The sequence below is a fragment of the Bombus affinis genome, chromosome 18, assembly GCF_024516045.1.
Source record: "Bombus affinis isolate iyBomAffi1 chromosome 18, iyBomAffi1.2, whole genome shotgun sequence".
Lineage (NCBI taxonomy): Eukaryota > Metazoa > Arthropoda > Insecta > Hymenoptera > Apidae > Bombus > Bombus affinis.
The window spans coordinates 3418465-3432761 of NC_066361.1; the positions used below are offsets into that span (position 1 = coordinate 3418465).

Here is a 14297-nt window from a genome sequence, read left to right on the forward strand (position 1 = left end):
TCACGGCGTTTCTGTAAACAATCGAGAATCGCTTAATTTTCATTTTCAGCCGGTGCTCGATCGGAAGATTTAATGGGCTCGATACGAAATCCTCGGAAATTTGTGGCAACGTTATACGACGCGTTTGACGCGCTTTTCGTCAAGCTATAAAATTAGTTGGCGCGCAATCGCTCGCATCGCGAATGCTATCGCTGTAACACGGTATTTGAGAACGGGGACAAAATGCCTGCGCCCTTTCGTCCACGTTCCGATATATTTCAAATTTCTTTTCCCAAGTTAGATATCGTAAAACAATCGTCTCAATCTCAAACGATCGATCAAAACTAAAAGAATTTCGCATTAATTTCGGAATTAACATAACAATGTAATAATTACATGAAACGTCTCTATAAATAAGAATATTATTGAACACGTTCAAGAGGAATTAGAAATTCCTACGATTAGCTTCCAGACTATTTCAAACATTACTCAACCAAATTTCAATTTCTCCAATTTCAAGACAACACAATTATCCATAAGATCAAGAACGGTACTGTTTGTTTCAATTCGAAGATCGTACGAACTCCGACAAGTTGAAAATCGCCCAACACCGTATTCCTACGATTTCACTTTCTCTGTTTACACTTTTTGCCGAAAACTACGTCGCCCGTTGTTCCCCTCTCTCGTCCCTGCGCTCGGTCTCGCGTCTACCGGATCAGGTTGCTCTATTTCTTCGAAACAGATGCAGCTGACTACGGGACCCGAGGAAGAAAGTAGGGGTCGGGCCAGGCCATTATGGTGGCTGGTAACGGGGTCATCATAGCGAGTAGCAGAAAAATTTGGGACAGGGGGCTGGTCCTTCGTCCGTGGGAAACACCCTTGCGGCCATAGCCGATGGCAGTATGGCTCCTTTCTTTTTCGGCTGTGTTTCTTTTCGGGTGTGCGTGTGTATATTCACCGGCTGGCACAACTCACACAGAATCGTCGTGGCCTTAGAAAAGACGACGATAGCTCTAGCTTGCGCGATGAGAATGTAGGCACAAGGAAAGCAACGGAACGGCCAACTGTTGGAATTCGAGAGAGGTGAGAGAGGAGAGGTAGTCGCGCGTTGCCACGCGAGGAATCGACACGGCGCTTCGTTAGGTGGCTTGTTTTGCCTCGGCCGGCCACGACACCAGATTTATACCCGTACATGTTAAGTGGTGTGATCGACTATCGCGAGCGTTCCATTAGTAAGGTTCAACGGTCGTCATGCGACTCTCGGTCGCGATTACCGAGCGCGTTCGTTACAGCGGATCTTGGGGCCACGTCTCCTTCGCCCGGCTTCCACAACGTATCCTCTTCATTCATGAGCTGTTATTTACGAGTGAGCCGCGTTTCACAGTTCGACGGCATGGAAGCTCTCGAACCATCGAACTAATTAGAGGATCGTGCGTTTCAGCGACTCTCTGTGCATCTATCAGGTATTCCGGATTTTATAATCTACCGCATGCATCAGCGGGTTAGGTTAGGTGGCCCGAAAGGTTTTTTCCTTTTATATCGATTTATTCGATTATGCAGCGACATGCTAATAGAAATAGATCAAAATGGATCGTCGTAATTCGATGAAATAATATAAAACGGAAATTGTTGTTCGTTTATTATATTCTAAGCGTGATTCTGCGTAATTTATTTATAACTATACTAAGAAATTAATTATTTTGTTATAGAATAGGAATAGAAATTTTATTGTTTTTCGCTTTTTATTCGCGTTTCTTCTTTTACATTAATTTATCGAATCATTTATTGAACATAATAATAGAAATACACACGTAATTCGATAAAATAATACAAAACAGAAATTGTTCGTCTATTATCAGCTTTATCAAATGAAAGAAACTTTCCGGACAATCTAACGCATATGAACAAGCGAATAACCAGTTTCAAATGTACAAAATTAAAAATCAACTTTTACTATTCCATTTGCATATAGCAGTGTAATTATATTGTAACGTGTGCTCGCAACGAATATTCCTAAATGAGTGAAGCTGTTGCAACGCTTTAACGAACATATGCGTGACGTATGTGCGACATACGAAGGAAACACGTAGCACGTACGATATACACATCAAAGATTTTTATAATAAATATTAGGATACTTTCGTGATCGCATGTGTTAGGTTGTCCGGAAAGTATCTTTCTTTCGCAAACGTGTTTCCTGCAACAATAATCACAAATAACAAACGCACAATGTTTTTTCTTTTATATCAGTTTATTGAACTATGCACGGACGTAGTAATAGAAATAGAACGAAAAGGGTCGCGCCTAATTCGATAAAATAATACAAAACAAAATCGTTCGTCCATCATCGCCTTACGAAACGAAAGAAACTTTCCGGACGACCTAATACGTACAGTCCACAGCTTTGAGTTTCGTTGCAAGGAGACATTCTGCTGGTTGAAGGGTCGTATTAGGCAAGATCACGGGATCTCTGATCGCTGTTACTCTTTCGCGAAGAAAAATACTTGGATTGGAAAATTTACGTCTACGAACGTTCCACTTGAAAGACGAACATGCCGTGACTTAATTCGAGTAAACTTTGCCATTGAACCGCGAATAGGATACGCTAGGGACGTTTTACCACCGAGCGGAAATTGCAAGCTGGCGAAAAGATGCGCGAATTAGCGACATGGTAAATCGGGGCGAAAAAACGGAGACAATGATTGGTATGCAAAAAGCAATTGATAACCGTGGCGTTATCAAAGGTTAATTGAGATGATCACTCGCCTGGGAGGTCCGTTATCTAGTCCCAGTGCCCACCTTCGTTTGCTTTACGAACACGCTAACTAACTAACCGGCATTTACATTGCTAATTGCACGGCCATGTGAGTGTAATGGTGGCTAACGTGGACAATGCTTCAAGGGAATTAAACCCTCCCTTTAGATGCACGAACCAACGGACGAGCTTTAGCGTTTTCCATTCGCAACCAACCGTTCGCCATTGCTGCAGATCGACTTCTCTGTATTTTTAAGACCGTCCTGACAAACTTCCAGCGAACATAGACGGAGGAACTGGAAGGGCGAAGTTGGTAAATTCGTCGTTCGCTCGAATCGCACGGCTCCGTTGTTTTATACCGGCTCGATGGAAACAACGTAATCTGTGCTCGATGCGACGGACTATCGGAAATAGCGTGTGGCTTTATTTTTAAGATCGTCGCTCGATATTCCGCAACTTTCGATTCGTATCGCGCGACTGCTCTCTCTTTTTCTTTCTCTCCCTTTCGCACGATATCGAAATGCCATTGGACGTGGCTTGCCGTGATTACCGGATCGTAGCTTTTGAATCGCGAGATTTGAACTCGTCGATCGACGTCGTCGTTATAATTATAATCTGGTTTTCTTCCCGATAAACTTGCCGTGGCAATGAATGTCGAATTTTTTGGTCTTCTATATGATAGGTTGTCGGAAAAATGTCTTCCTTTTGGAAACACGTCTTTATACAAACGCGAAACCTAATCCGTGGAACTTCGCGATCTTTATTTTGATAGGGCAAAATGGATCGTACGTAACTCGATAAGATGATATAAAATGGAAAATGTTGAAACTTTTCGGACGACTCGATAGTCGAAGATTTAGAACCAAACGTACGATGATCATTTGTTAGGTCATCCTGTAAGTTCGTGCCGATCTTTGTGTATACGTTTCATATTTTAAGGAAAAACAAGAGAACCATTATCGAGACGGAATAATGAAAAATGGGAAGAAGTCGTACAACGAGAGGGGGATTACATTTTCTCACGAAACTGAGAGATATGTAAACGATCTTAACATATACAACCGCTCAGAAAATGGCACGAACTTATGGGGCGACCTAATGTTATTCGCGTTACAGTGCCACGCCAGAATAATCTACTGATAATTCTCAATGAGAATTGATTGTAAACTACTTGCAAATAAAAAAGAAAAAACCTAACGGTAATCAAAAGTTCAGTTACTGTCGAATGAAGATCAAGCCTTTGAGCGTGTATTTATTACTTGACACAATAAGTTGGCGAACTAATAATTCTAAGCAATACACGCGTATCTTCTCATGAAACGAATAATTTGGATCTATAAATTCAAGTTGCTTATTTAGGAATATAGTGCCATATGACGTAGCTACGGGTTCGATTATTTAACCGTTGGGCAAAAATCTTCACGTCGTAAATTATATAATTCCATATAGTTGAAGAAACAGAAACATTTTGCTGGAGAAAGTTGAAACACACGGGGCAGGAATAAAAGGTAGCGGAGTACTCTTCCGCTGTGTTTGTAGAAAAGCAAACATCGACAAGCGTTTCTTTGTATTCGACTCGACCTTATCATTCGGCGTATTAAACGGAGCGTAATTTTTTGAGCCGCACGAAACGCAGTTTCGCTTAATTTAAGCAGGTCAGGCATGCGAAACAATGTGACCATTTGGCAGGATAATTACGGAGGAAGGCTACCGCGTTCCGAAGGGGTGACTTGTATCTAGTTTCGGGGTAATTCGGAATGGGGAAGGAGCCTCGGTGTCTTGGAGCGTTTGGGGTGGAAGGCGTTGCGAATTTACGATACATAAATATCGGGCGCCACTGTAACTTTGGAAAATCCTTTCGGCCAGAGAAAGGGGTTAAAAATATTCGAACCAGGGGGGGTGGGGGGAATTGCAGAGGTAACTGGCGTGTCACGCGCCGAGTAAAATCGAACGAGATGCAAACGCCACGGTCGAACGTCCACCGACTGCCTGTAAAATACATAGAAAATAGACAAAACATCGTCTATAAATACGGCGAGAGAGAGCAATAGGCAGGTTCACTGTGCACGACTGTGAACAACGCCTATGAAATTCAGCAGACGTGTGTGTCCGTTAAATACACCGGGCCAATTCGAAAATATACCGATCAATTGCGCGCGGACGTGGCGGTTTCGAGAAGGGCGGAGGAATCTTGGCAAACATGTGTTCCCCGTGTACAACTCTCCTGCGGCGGAGTGCATGACGAATGATAGAAAGTCGTGGAACGGACTGAAATAGACCATTGTGAAGTTTCGATCGCTGACCTTATGCATGACTATCTGCTGATTCCACGTCTTATTCCGTCTGTAAGTTCTCGCGTATTATACTAAATGCGTCAGAGGAAAGTCTGATCAGAAAATAGTTGAATAGAAATTAACTTGAAATTAACTTGAAATTTTATTCGAAATAGCTCAATTCAGAAATGAAGAGTGCTCGATTAAAGTTCCTCGCAGTTTTCGATTTGGTATAATCCACTGTCTTTTGACGATGTTTGTATATAATATTTCAGTCAGCTAAGAGCAAGCTGGAAGAATTCACGTTGAGTATTTTCTATTGTCTCGCAGACTGTAAGTAGATTAAGGTGCCATTTTTAAGAATTATGTTTATCAAGGTAGAACTTGAAATTTAATTTGAAATACTTCAATTCAGAAATGAAGAGTGCTCGATTAAAGTTCCTCGCAGTCTTCGATTTGGTATAATCCACTGTTCTTTGACGATGTTTGTATATAATACTTCAGTCAGCTAAGAACAAGCTGGAAGAATTCACGTTGAGTATTTTCTATTGTCTCGCAGACTGTAGGTAGATTAAGGTGCCATTTTTAAGCATTATGTTTATCAAGGTAGAATCCATCAGCCTGGATAACTTATTTCGTTGAGCCAATTCATTGACAATCCACTGTTCTTTGACGATGTTTGTATATAATATTTCAGTCAGCTAAGAACAAGCTGGAAGAATTCACGTTGAGTATTTTCTATTGTCTCGCAGACTGTAAGTAGATTAAGGTGCCATTTTTAAGAATTATGTTTATCAAGGTAGAACTTGAAATTTAATTTGAAATAGTTCAATTCAGAAATGAAGAGTGCTCGATTAAAGTTCCTCGCAGTCTTCGATTTGGTATAATCCACTGTCTTTTGACGATGTTTGTATATAATATTTCAGTCAGCTAAGAGCAAGCTGGAAGAATTCACGTTGAGTATTTTCTATTGTCTCGCAGACTGTAAGTAGATTAAGGTGCCATTTTTAAGTATTATGTTTATCAAGGTAGAATCCATCAGCCTGGATAACTTAATTCGTTGAGCCAATTCATTGATAATCCACTGTTCTTTGACGATGTTTGTATATAATATTTCAGTCAGCTAAGAGCAAGCTGGAAGAATTCACGTTGAGTATTTTCTATTGTCTCACAGCTGCAGGTAGATTAAGGTGCCATTTTTAAGCATTATGTTTATCAAGGTAGAATCCACCAGCCTGAATAACTTAATTCATTGAGCCAGATGTCTGACGAAATCATACGTTTAGAACTGTGTTCGCATACCTCGGTTCTGCGTTCTTTCGAATTTCACGTTTACCTCGAGGCCATATTTGTGAGGATACCTGTGCCATTGGCATTAACCATTCTTCGATGCTAATGCTAGGAAAAAGGAAACAGGCGATTGCCTGAATAGAGCAATTTACTCGGCCGATCCTTCTGTGCTACAAATTAAATTGCTAATTGATCGTAATTCCTTCATTACCGCGATATCTACCTGAAAATCGTTATTATCCGAAATCTTAAAAAATTAATTCCATCAAGCGACAGAATCAAACGCTTCGCGTTGAAATTCCCATAATTAATTTACGTGTGCATTTAAAGCTATCTAAACGTGTGATTCTTAATTCACGATATATGAATACTCGAGAGGTTGTAACGTCTTGTAAAGTGATCCTGGGTGGATAATAATAATTAACAAACATTTGAAGCAGATGCGTGAAAATGATAGAAGGGAAAATGAGCCGCGTGAATTTAATATAAAGAAAAAGGATCTCCGTTAGGAAAATTGGGAAAGATTGTATGGTACTAATGTAAATCATTTGGATAATGACAAAAATTCTCATGATTATTTTTATAACAGTTCCGTTTCGGTATTACATTATTTTATATTTTTCCAATAATCCTCGATTGTCTTTTTCACAAACTGTGTATTCTTTTCTTAGCTCGAATGACAAACTACCGCGTAGTTACAAATTATTTTGACTTTTGCATGACATGTAAATAACTTCGCAAAATTTTGCTCCCATAATTAACAAAACTCTAGAAGTAAACGCAAAGAAGTTTAAATAATAGTCATCTATGGCAATTTTGATTTTCCATGAGACGCAAGGATTAAATTCTTAATATTTCACACAAAATCAAGAAATAATACGCGCAAGTTTCAATCTTTTTATCATCGAGGACGTACATTGAACTAAATTAGAATTCACAATGAGATGTTTCAAATTCTTATCATTAAGAATATTATCATTGACTAAATCTAATTATGCCAACATTTATTATCATCCACAAGGGTTTGGAAATTTGTGTCGTAAAAAAACATCAATTCCTCAGTATCAACAATCGAAAGTGAAATAATACGCGCAAGTTTCTAGCTTTTTATTATCAAGGAAATATATTGAACTAAATTAGTTAACTAAATCTAATTATGCCAACATTTATTATCATCTACAAGGATTTAGAAATTCGTGTCGTAAAAAAATCAATCCCACAGTATCAACAATAGAGTAAAATACTACGCCCTAGTTTCACTTTTTATCATCAAGAACATATATTGAACTAAATTAGAATTCATAATAAGATGTTTCAGATTCTTATCATTAAGAATATTATCATTGACTAAATCTAATTATGTCAACATTTATTATCATCCACAAGGGTTTGAAAATTCGTGTCGTAAAAAAATCAATCCCACAGTATCAACAATAGAGTAAAATACTACGCCCTAGTTTCACTTTTTATCATCAAGGACATATATTGAACTAAATTAGAATTCATAATAAGATGTTTCAGATTCTTATCATTAAGAATATTATCATCGACTAAATCTAATTATGCCAACATTTATTATCATCCACAAGGGTTTGAAAATTCGTGTCGTAAAAAAATCAATCCCACAGTATCAACAATAGAGTAAAATACTACGCCCTAGTTTCACTTTTTATCATCAAGGACATATATTGAACTAAATTAGAATTCATAATAAGATGTTTCAGATTCTTATCATTAAGAATGTTATCATTGACTAAATCTAATTATGCCAACATTTATTATCATCCACAAGGGTTTGAAAATTTGTGTCGTAAAAAAATCCCTCAGTACCATCAATCGAGAGTAGAATAGCCCAACGAGTGACTACATAAGCGTAAACGATGCGTTCTTCGAGCACGCCAGACGAAATAACGGAGCCATTTGATAGCGGCATAATAATCTCGGGCCGGACGGCGGCGTGCCGAAGAAAAGGGGTTGTATCTGGCTATAGCCGGAGGTAGCGCGCCAGTGTATCCTGGGGTAAGTAAGAAGACGCCTAGAGTTTACGATGACGCGTAAATATCCCGGGCGTCCCCAACTTTTACGAACCCTTTGGTAGCCGGTATGCGCCGGGGGTTGCGGAGGGGTGGTAGCAGTGTAGCGTGCCGGGGGTGCAGGAGGTGGGAATAGAAGTTTGCGGTGACTGGGCAGGGCCTTTATACACTCCTACCTTGAGTCTAACGCCCGCCACTTTACTTGGCTGTATCTTCGCCCCGGCGGCAGCGGTGGATCCGTGCTTTAACTCTTGCAACGCTCGCGGCCGCCAAATAAAACATCGCGCGAAGAAACTTGGTGCTGTCGCGCGAATCTTTTTCTTTCGACCGCTTTTTCTTCCCTTCGTTCTTTTCCAGCCGCGCGGCACGACGCCTGCATTATGCGGCCGCTTCTTTCCTTTCGACGACCGAACCACAACCGAGCGTTATTCTTCTTTAAACGAGTTTGTTTTTATATGCTGTCGTTGCCGTCGTGGTGGACGAGAATTTTCGAGAGTAATAAAAGAGAACGGGGAAGGGGGTTGGTAACGGTATCTCGAAGTTGTTAACGACCCGCTAACTAGATCCTTCTAGTCATAATCCTCGTGCAAACTGAATATTCTATTCGCAATGTTCGAGTACTTGCTATCGAAATGACAAAGTTGCGAAGCATCGTTGAAGATTAATACGGTGGCGATTATTTCCGTAAAATGGCACGCAATTTCTCTGTTTGCCAAATCTCCTAAGTTTCTTCTCTCTTTAGAAAGTAGCAACTTCGATAATACACAATGGCGGGCAATGTGTTCACGGTCACGGCATGTCGCCACGATTTTTCTTGCCGCGCTGATTCATCGGTCGCTTATTTGTGGGCCATTTCACCGCTGGACCAGTTATCTCGCGGGGGTTGGGTCGTTAGAGCGGAGAATAAGCACGCCATGATTCCGGACACATTTTTGCCTAGACGCTAGAACTTTCAGCCGTTCGATCGTACACTTGGTTCTCTGTGTGTATACGCGAGGCGATATATAGGAGGCGCGGGCCTCCAAAAGAAACCTCCAACGGTCGATCCATTGGTGTGGCTGCTGGTCGCGATGGAGACGGCAAGCCGAACGCGATATGTACCAGCTAGCTCCGTACCTAGACTGCCATGTAAACCGAAAGTAAACTGACTTTTATGTACAGCAACTACCGTATAGCGTACGCATAACGCATACATAGCCATGTTTCGGCCGTTATTATGTCGTTTCGAGTAGTTTCTTCAGACAGTCTATATGGCCCCGGATGCGGCTCAATGTATATGTTCGTTCAACGACATCCGAGTGCCGCGCCGAAATTATATCGACTCTGCCAAACGCACTTTGCCACGTCACATGCGTTTATATCTCGCGCATTTCCTCCCTGCTCCGTATATTGCCACCTTTTGCCATTCTCCTTCGCATTGTTCCATCGAACAGGGAATGTCCATGGGACGAGCAGAGGATGTTTCTATCAATTCGACTTGGTGGACTTTTCGACTGGTTGGCTGGAAGGCTATGGTAAATGAAAAAGACAAGTAAACTTTCTTATATGGTTTTATAAAACTAGTTGAAAGTCGCTTTTCTAATATAAAATGAAAAATCTGATTTTACATTTTTCCTGAATAGCGTATTTCTTGCTACGATGCGATAGATGTAGATTTTGTGATTTTAGAAGATATTGGAGCTGAAGATAAAGAGGTGGAAAGCTGCAGGCTCGAAAAACGCGCGAAGAGTCTGCGGTAAACAGCTAAATTTAGTGGAAGTTACGAAAATAGACACGGGGGATCGTACCCCGGGTTGGCCGAGGCAAAATTATCGCTTTATTATTGCGAGGTGTTCGGTGACATAAAAACTCATTCAAGTTTCGCGTTCTGCCGTATATGCGGCCCACTATGTTGGACAAACATGAACGCTCGCAGACGTGACTGCGTGGCAAACAGAATGGCACGTGTAAAGCGAATTCGCGTATTGCTCGTATCGAGTATGCTTGCAACTCACACTTCAAATTATAATTCAGAAGTTGCGAGATATTCGCGCATTTACGCGATCTTTTCCTTTGGAAAGAAAATGTCACTACGTAAAGTGCAACCTAGAAATTCACATCGGGATAGAAATAAATTTAAGAGGCAAGAATTCGGTTAATCGGACACTGAGGAAAATTGTTTACTGTCGTCCAATTATTACATTTTATCCTGTAATTACAAAAGCACCCTATATACCAAGATTTCCATATCACCTATCGATCGTTCCAAGCGATTTCTTTGCGATTCGGCAAGGGGACAGGAGCGAAAGGAAAGGTTCGTTAATGCCGAATGATTGTCAGTGGTAACGAGCAGCGATCGATGGCGGACCTACCGAGTCGTTTAAATGCGCATCGAGTACAAATTTATTAGGCTATTTGGAAATACCGTGATAAAAGACAGAGGGACAGAGGGAACACCGAGGACGAAGAAGGCAAGCTGCGTAAGGATATTTCGCGGAGGAGGGTATGGATATAAGGAACGACGTAAGGGTGGCGGTATCACGGCAACTGAGGAACCAGCGGGCAACCCCTTATAAGGGGTAGGAAGCAATTATAACACTAAATTAAGGGCGAGGAAAATTTGGCAATTAGGGGGATTCAAAAGGGATAAAGTTGCAGGATGGCCGTTTTTCCTATGCCAGATTCTTCGAGGGTTACTAGGCATTAGCTACTCGACCTGTTAAAACAGAAACTTTTACCGAGAAGGAGAAATGTCTCGGTTGTCGGAAGATGCTGCGATAACGATACGAGAGTTCAGACTTGAGATGTGAATTTATTCGAGTTTTATTGGACGTACTCGTAATTTATAAAAGAAATCTGCAGAATAAATTTTCTTCGAAATATTAAACGATAACTTTCTCCGAATAAAACCATCTGATAGTAATTTGAACTTTCAATGGAGGAAGAACCGGATAAACTCGAGACCATTCACAATAAAATTACGCAGTACGCGTTGGATCGATGACCGCGTGCGAGTTCAATTTTAGATCCTCGGCCCATTGTGAGCAACGAAACGTACGGCGAGCGATCGCAAGCCGCAGAAACGCGATGATGCTTTACGCGCTGACGCTGCGCTGTCCGTCACGATGGGTGCCGCAACGTGGTTCACGGAACCCTGGCCGAACCCCCTAGCCACTACGAATATATATCTCCGTTTGGATTACACTGGACCAATACGGTAAACACAAACACATGGAAACAAAGAGAGAGCGACAGAGATGAGTGCTCGAGTGAACGTTTGCAAAGGGAGGAACAGAGAGAAAGAGAGAGAGAGAGAGCGGGAGAAATTGAATGAGGGAGGAAGAGAAAGAGGGTAGACGAGATACAGGAAAGCTGGATGGAAGGGAGTAGTAGGTGGTAGAAATGGCGGTGCAAGTGGGTGGAGGGTGGTTGAACCACGACAGGGGGTGGCTAGAGGTCGACGCGTGCGGGCATTGCGATCCGTCAGAGCGGGTAAACCGAAAACATAAATTTAATAGGTTTCACCCCCTTCTTCGAGCTTTATGGCGCCACCGAATTTCCCATTAAATAAACAAGCGCAATGTTCATTACGGGGCACCGGATCTCGACCGATCGTGCGCTATATACGCGCCGCCCGCTATCGTAGATTATGTTACGTAGATGCATCTAGGGCTTAGACCGCAGCTTGCGGTTTCCGGATACGTATAGGTTTACACGGATGTACGAGAACTACGATTCCGCTCTTCGAAATTGAACGTAAGAGGGAAGAAAATTGGTCGGACCGCTTTTCTATCGCCAACGAAATAGATTTTCTATCGTCCACTTCCTTTTAAACTCGGCCAAAATAAAAAAGAAAATCAAAGAAACAGAGAAATAGCTTCGTTTCCAAGACAAATTATTTCTTTATCTCTTATTTCAATTTCCGTTCTTTTTCCGGAATTTCATTCAGACCTGCATTTTCACAATCGCGATAACAATAGCGAATTTGCAAATTATGCAACACGGTGCGATCAGGATGTAGGCTGGGATTTGGCCGATCGAAAGATCGACGCTCTGTACAGGTAGAGGGTCCGTTCCAAATGGGCAGATCCTCGTTCGAATTTTCCGAGCCAAAACCGTCACGTCGAAATGCTCGGCAATTGCGGATTTTTCGTGTTTTTTTTTTCACCGTGCTGCGCGTAATCTCTTTTTTCACGATGGTCTCTATCGGAAACGCATAGTGATCGTTCGCGCGCGCGGACGGCTACGCGAAACACTGTAACTCCTGCTTGCTGATAATTAGCGCATCCATCAGCCGCTGCAAGCCGCCAGCTAATGCCGATCGTACGTTATCGTTATCACGGTCTCCCCATTTTGTCCCACCGCCGCTGGCCCCCTGCTCTTCCTCTGCCCCTCGGTCACCCCTCACACCCCGGTCCCCTCTATATTTGTACGTGGTCCGTACGCGTCCCACAAGCAGCGACACCATCACCGACCATCGCCATCCCCCGAACCTACCCCCTTTTCTCTCTCGCCATCCGCTCGGGCTGCCTCTGTGACTCCTGCCTTCCACCCTATATCGGCAGCCAACGCATGAGCTGTCGATACGACCAATAATCTAATAACCAGTCACCGGCAATGTGTCGTAAGTCACCGGTCTGCAGATTTTCACTTCGGGAGCCAATAACGCGTTCCCTCTTGAATTATCAATTGGTCGGTCGGAGGCCGTAGCCGGCCGAACGAAAGAACCAGGCACCATCACGGCTCTCGTCGGGGATATGAGATTTTCTCACTGATTTACAACTGCGCGTTTCGTTCAAGACCTGTGACCATCGAGCTACGACTGCAATCTGTTGAGATCGCGCAGTGACAAAGGAATAAGAAAAAGGAAGTCGATATTCCAAGATCGTCCTGTAGTTCGATAAGACGAGATTGACTGGAAAACTACGATTCCAACCTGCGGAGCAACGGAAAAAGACACGGAAAAAGAGAGAGAGAGAGAAGGGGGCGTGAATGGAACACGCGGGAACCAGCTATCGCAGAGCGCTTTATTTCCAGCGATCGACGAATCTCGCAGCGTTGTATCCCACAGCCGTAAAAAAAGTGCGGTTGCACAGTTCCCCTGGGGTGGTTGGTGTTGTCCGTTGATGTGGCTTTTTTTTTCGAAATCGTTTCTAAAAATCATAGAGTCGATCGAAGGGCGAATTACAGGATCGCGATAGCGCACCACAGAGAGCGTGGTAGCGGTGCATGCGCGCATCTCACGGCCGCGGGCCGCCAAATGATCCAGAACACCGGTGGGAATTGGTTCAGCGTCGAAGGGGGTGTTGGTAGGGGCCAAAGCAGAGGCAGCGTTATAACTAACCGAGCTGATCTACGACCTGTTTAGTAGTTCTATATCAGCGCTGCACCATGCTTCGGTACACGCAATCGAATTGCCTCCTCTGCCGATAATATCTGACTTAAGTAGGCGCGTTTGCTCGTGCGAACACACGTAAGTACGTGGTAGGTGCGCGTGTGTTAAACGCACTGGTACACCCACGTGTGAGTAGAGGCACGAGTGGAGAGCTGGCGGCCGTGCACGTGCGCAAATAACTAGAATATGGATGACAGAGCCCGGCTGGGCAGGAAAGAAGTTGTTCTTAGATGTTAGATTATCATGGCCAGTACGTTTGTAGCCGATACGCGTGTAAAACGGCTGTGTTTGGTTTAATGCGCGGCCATCGCTGCCGCCACGGCTACCTACCCCCTTTCGTTGGCCGCATTATACTTTCAATAGGTTGCTTTACGATCGTGACTAACTAGCCCGGTTACACGATAAACGAGTTAATGATTGATGTAACCGAAGCATCGTAATTCGAGTCGCGATTGAAATTGATTATACTATTCTGTTATTACGCTGAGTTAGAAGCGGCGCGGTGAGGCGCGCGCGCATAATTGCCGCGTGTTCTGAACCGAGTCGTTTGACAATTGAAATTTCCCATTTCGCGCGATTAACTTAATCCTTTC

At 42.8% G+C, this 14297-nt stretch overlaps 1 protein-coding gene and 1 long non-coding RNA gene across 6 annotated transcripts in view; one reads left to right on the forward strand and one right to left on the reverse strand.

Moving 5' to 3' along the window:
- The window catches only part of LOC126926628 (homeotic protein ultrabithorax), a 284928-nt gene that overhangs the window by 192566 nt on the left and 78065 nt on the right, over positions 1 to 14297 (forward strand). The window lies entirely within an intron of this gene.
- On the reverse strand, positions 4642 to 6202 carry LOC126926733 (uncharacterized). Its single transcript, XR_007714826.1, has 3 exons — positions 6060 to 6202; positions 5569 to 5636; positions 4642 to 5338 (listed from the first exon to the last, which is right to left on the reverse strand). It is a non-coding gene; the product is annotated as an uncharacterized LOC126926733 (long non-coding RNA).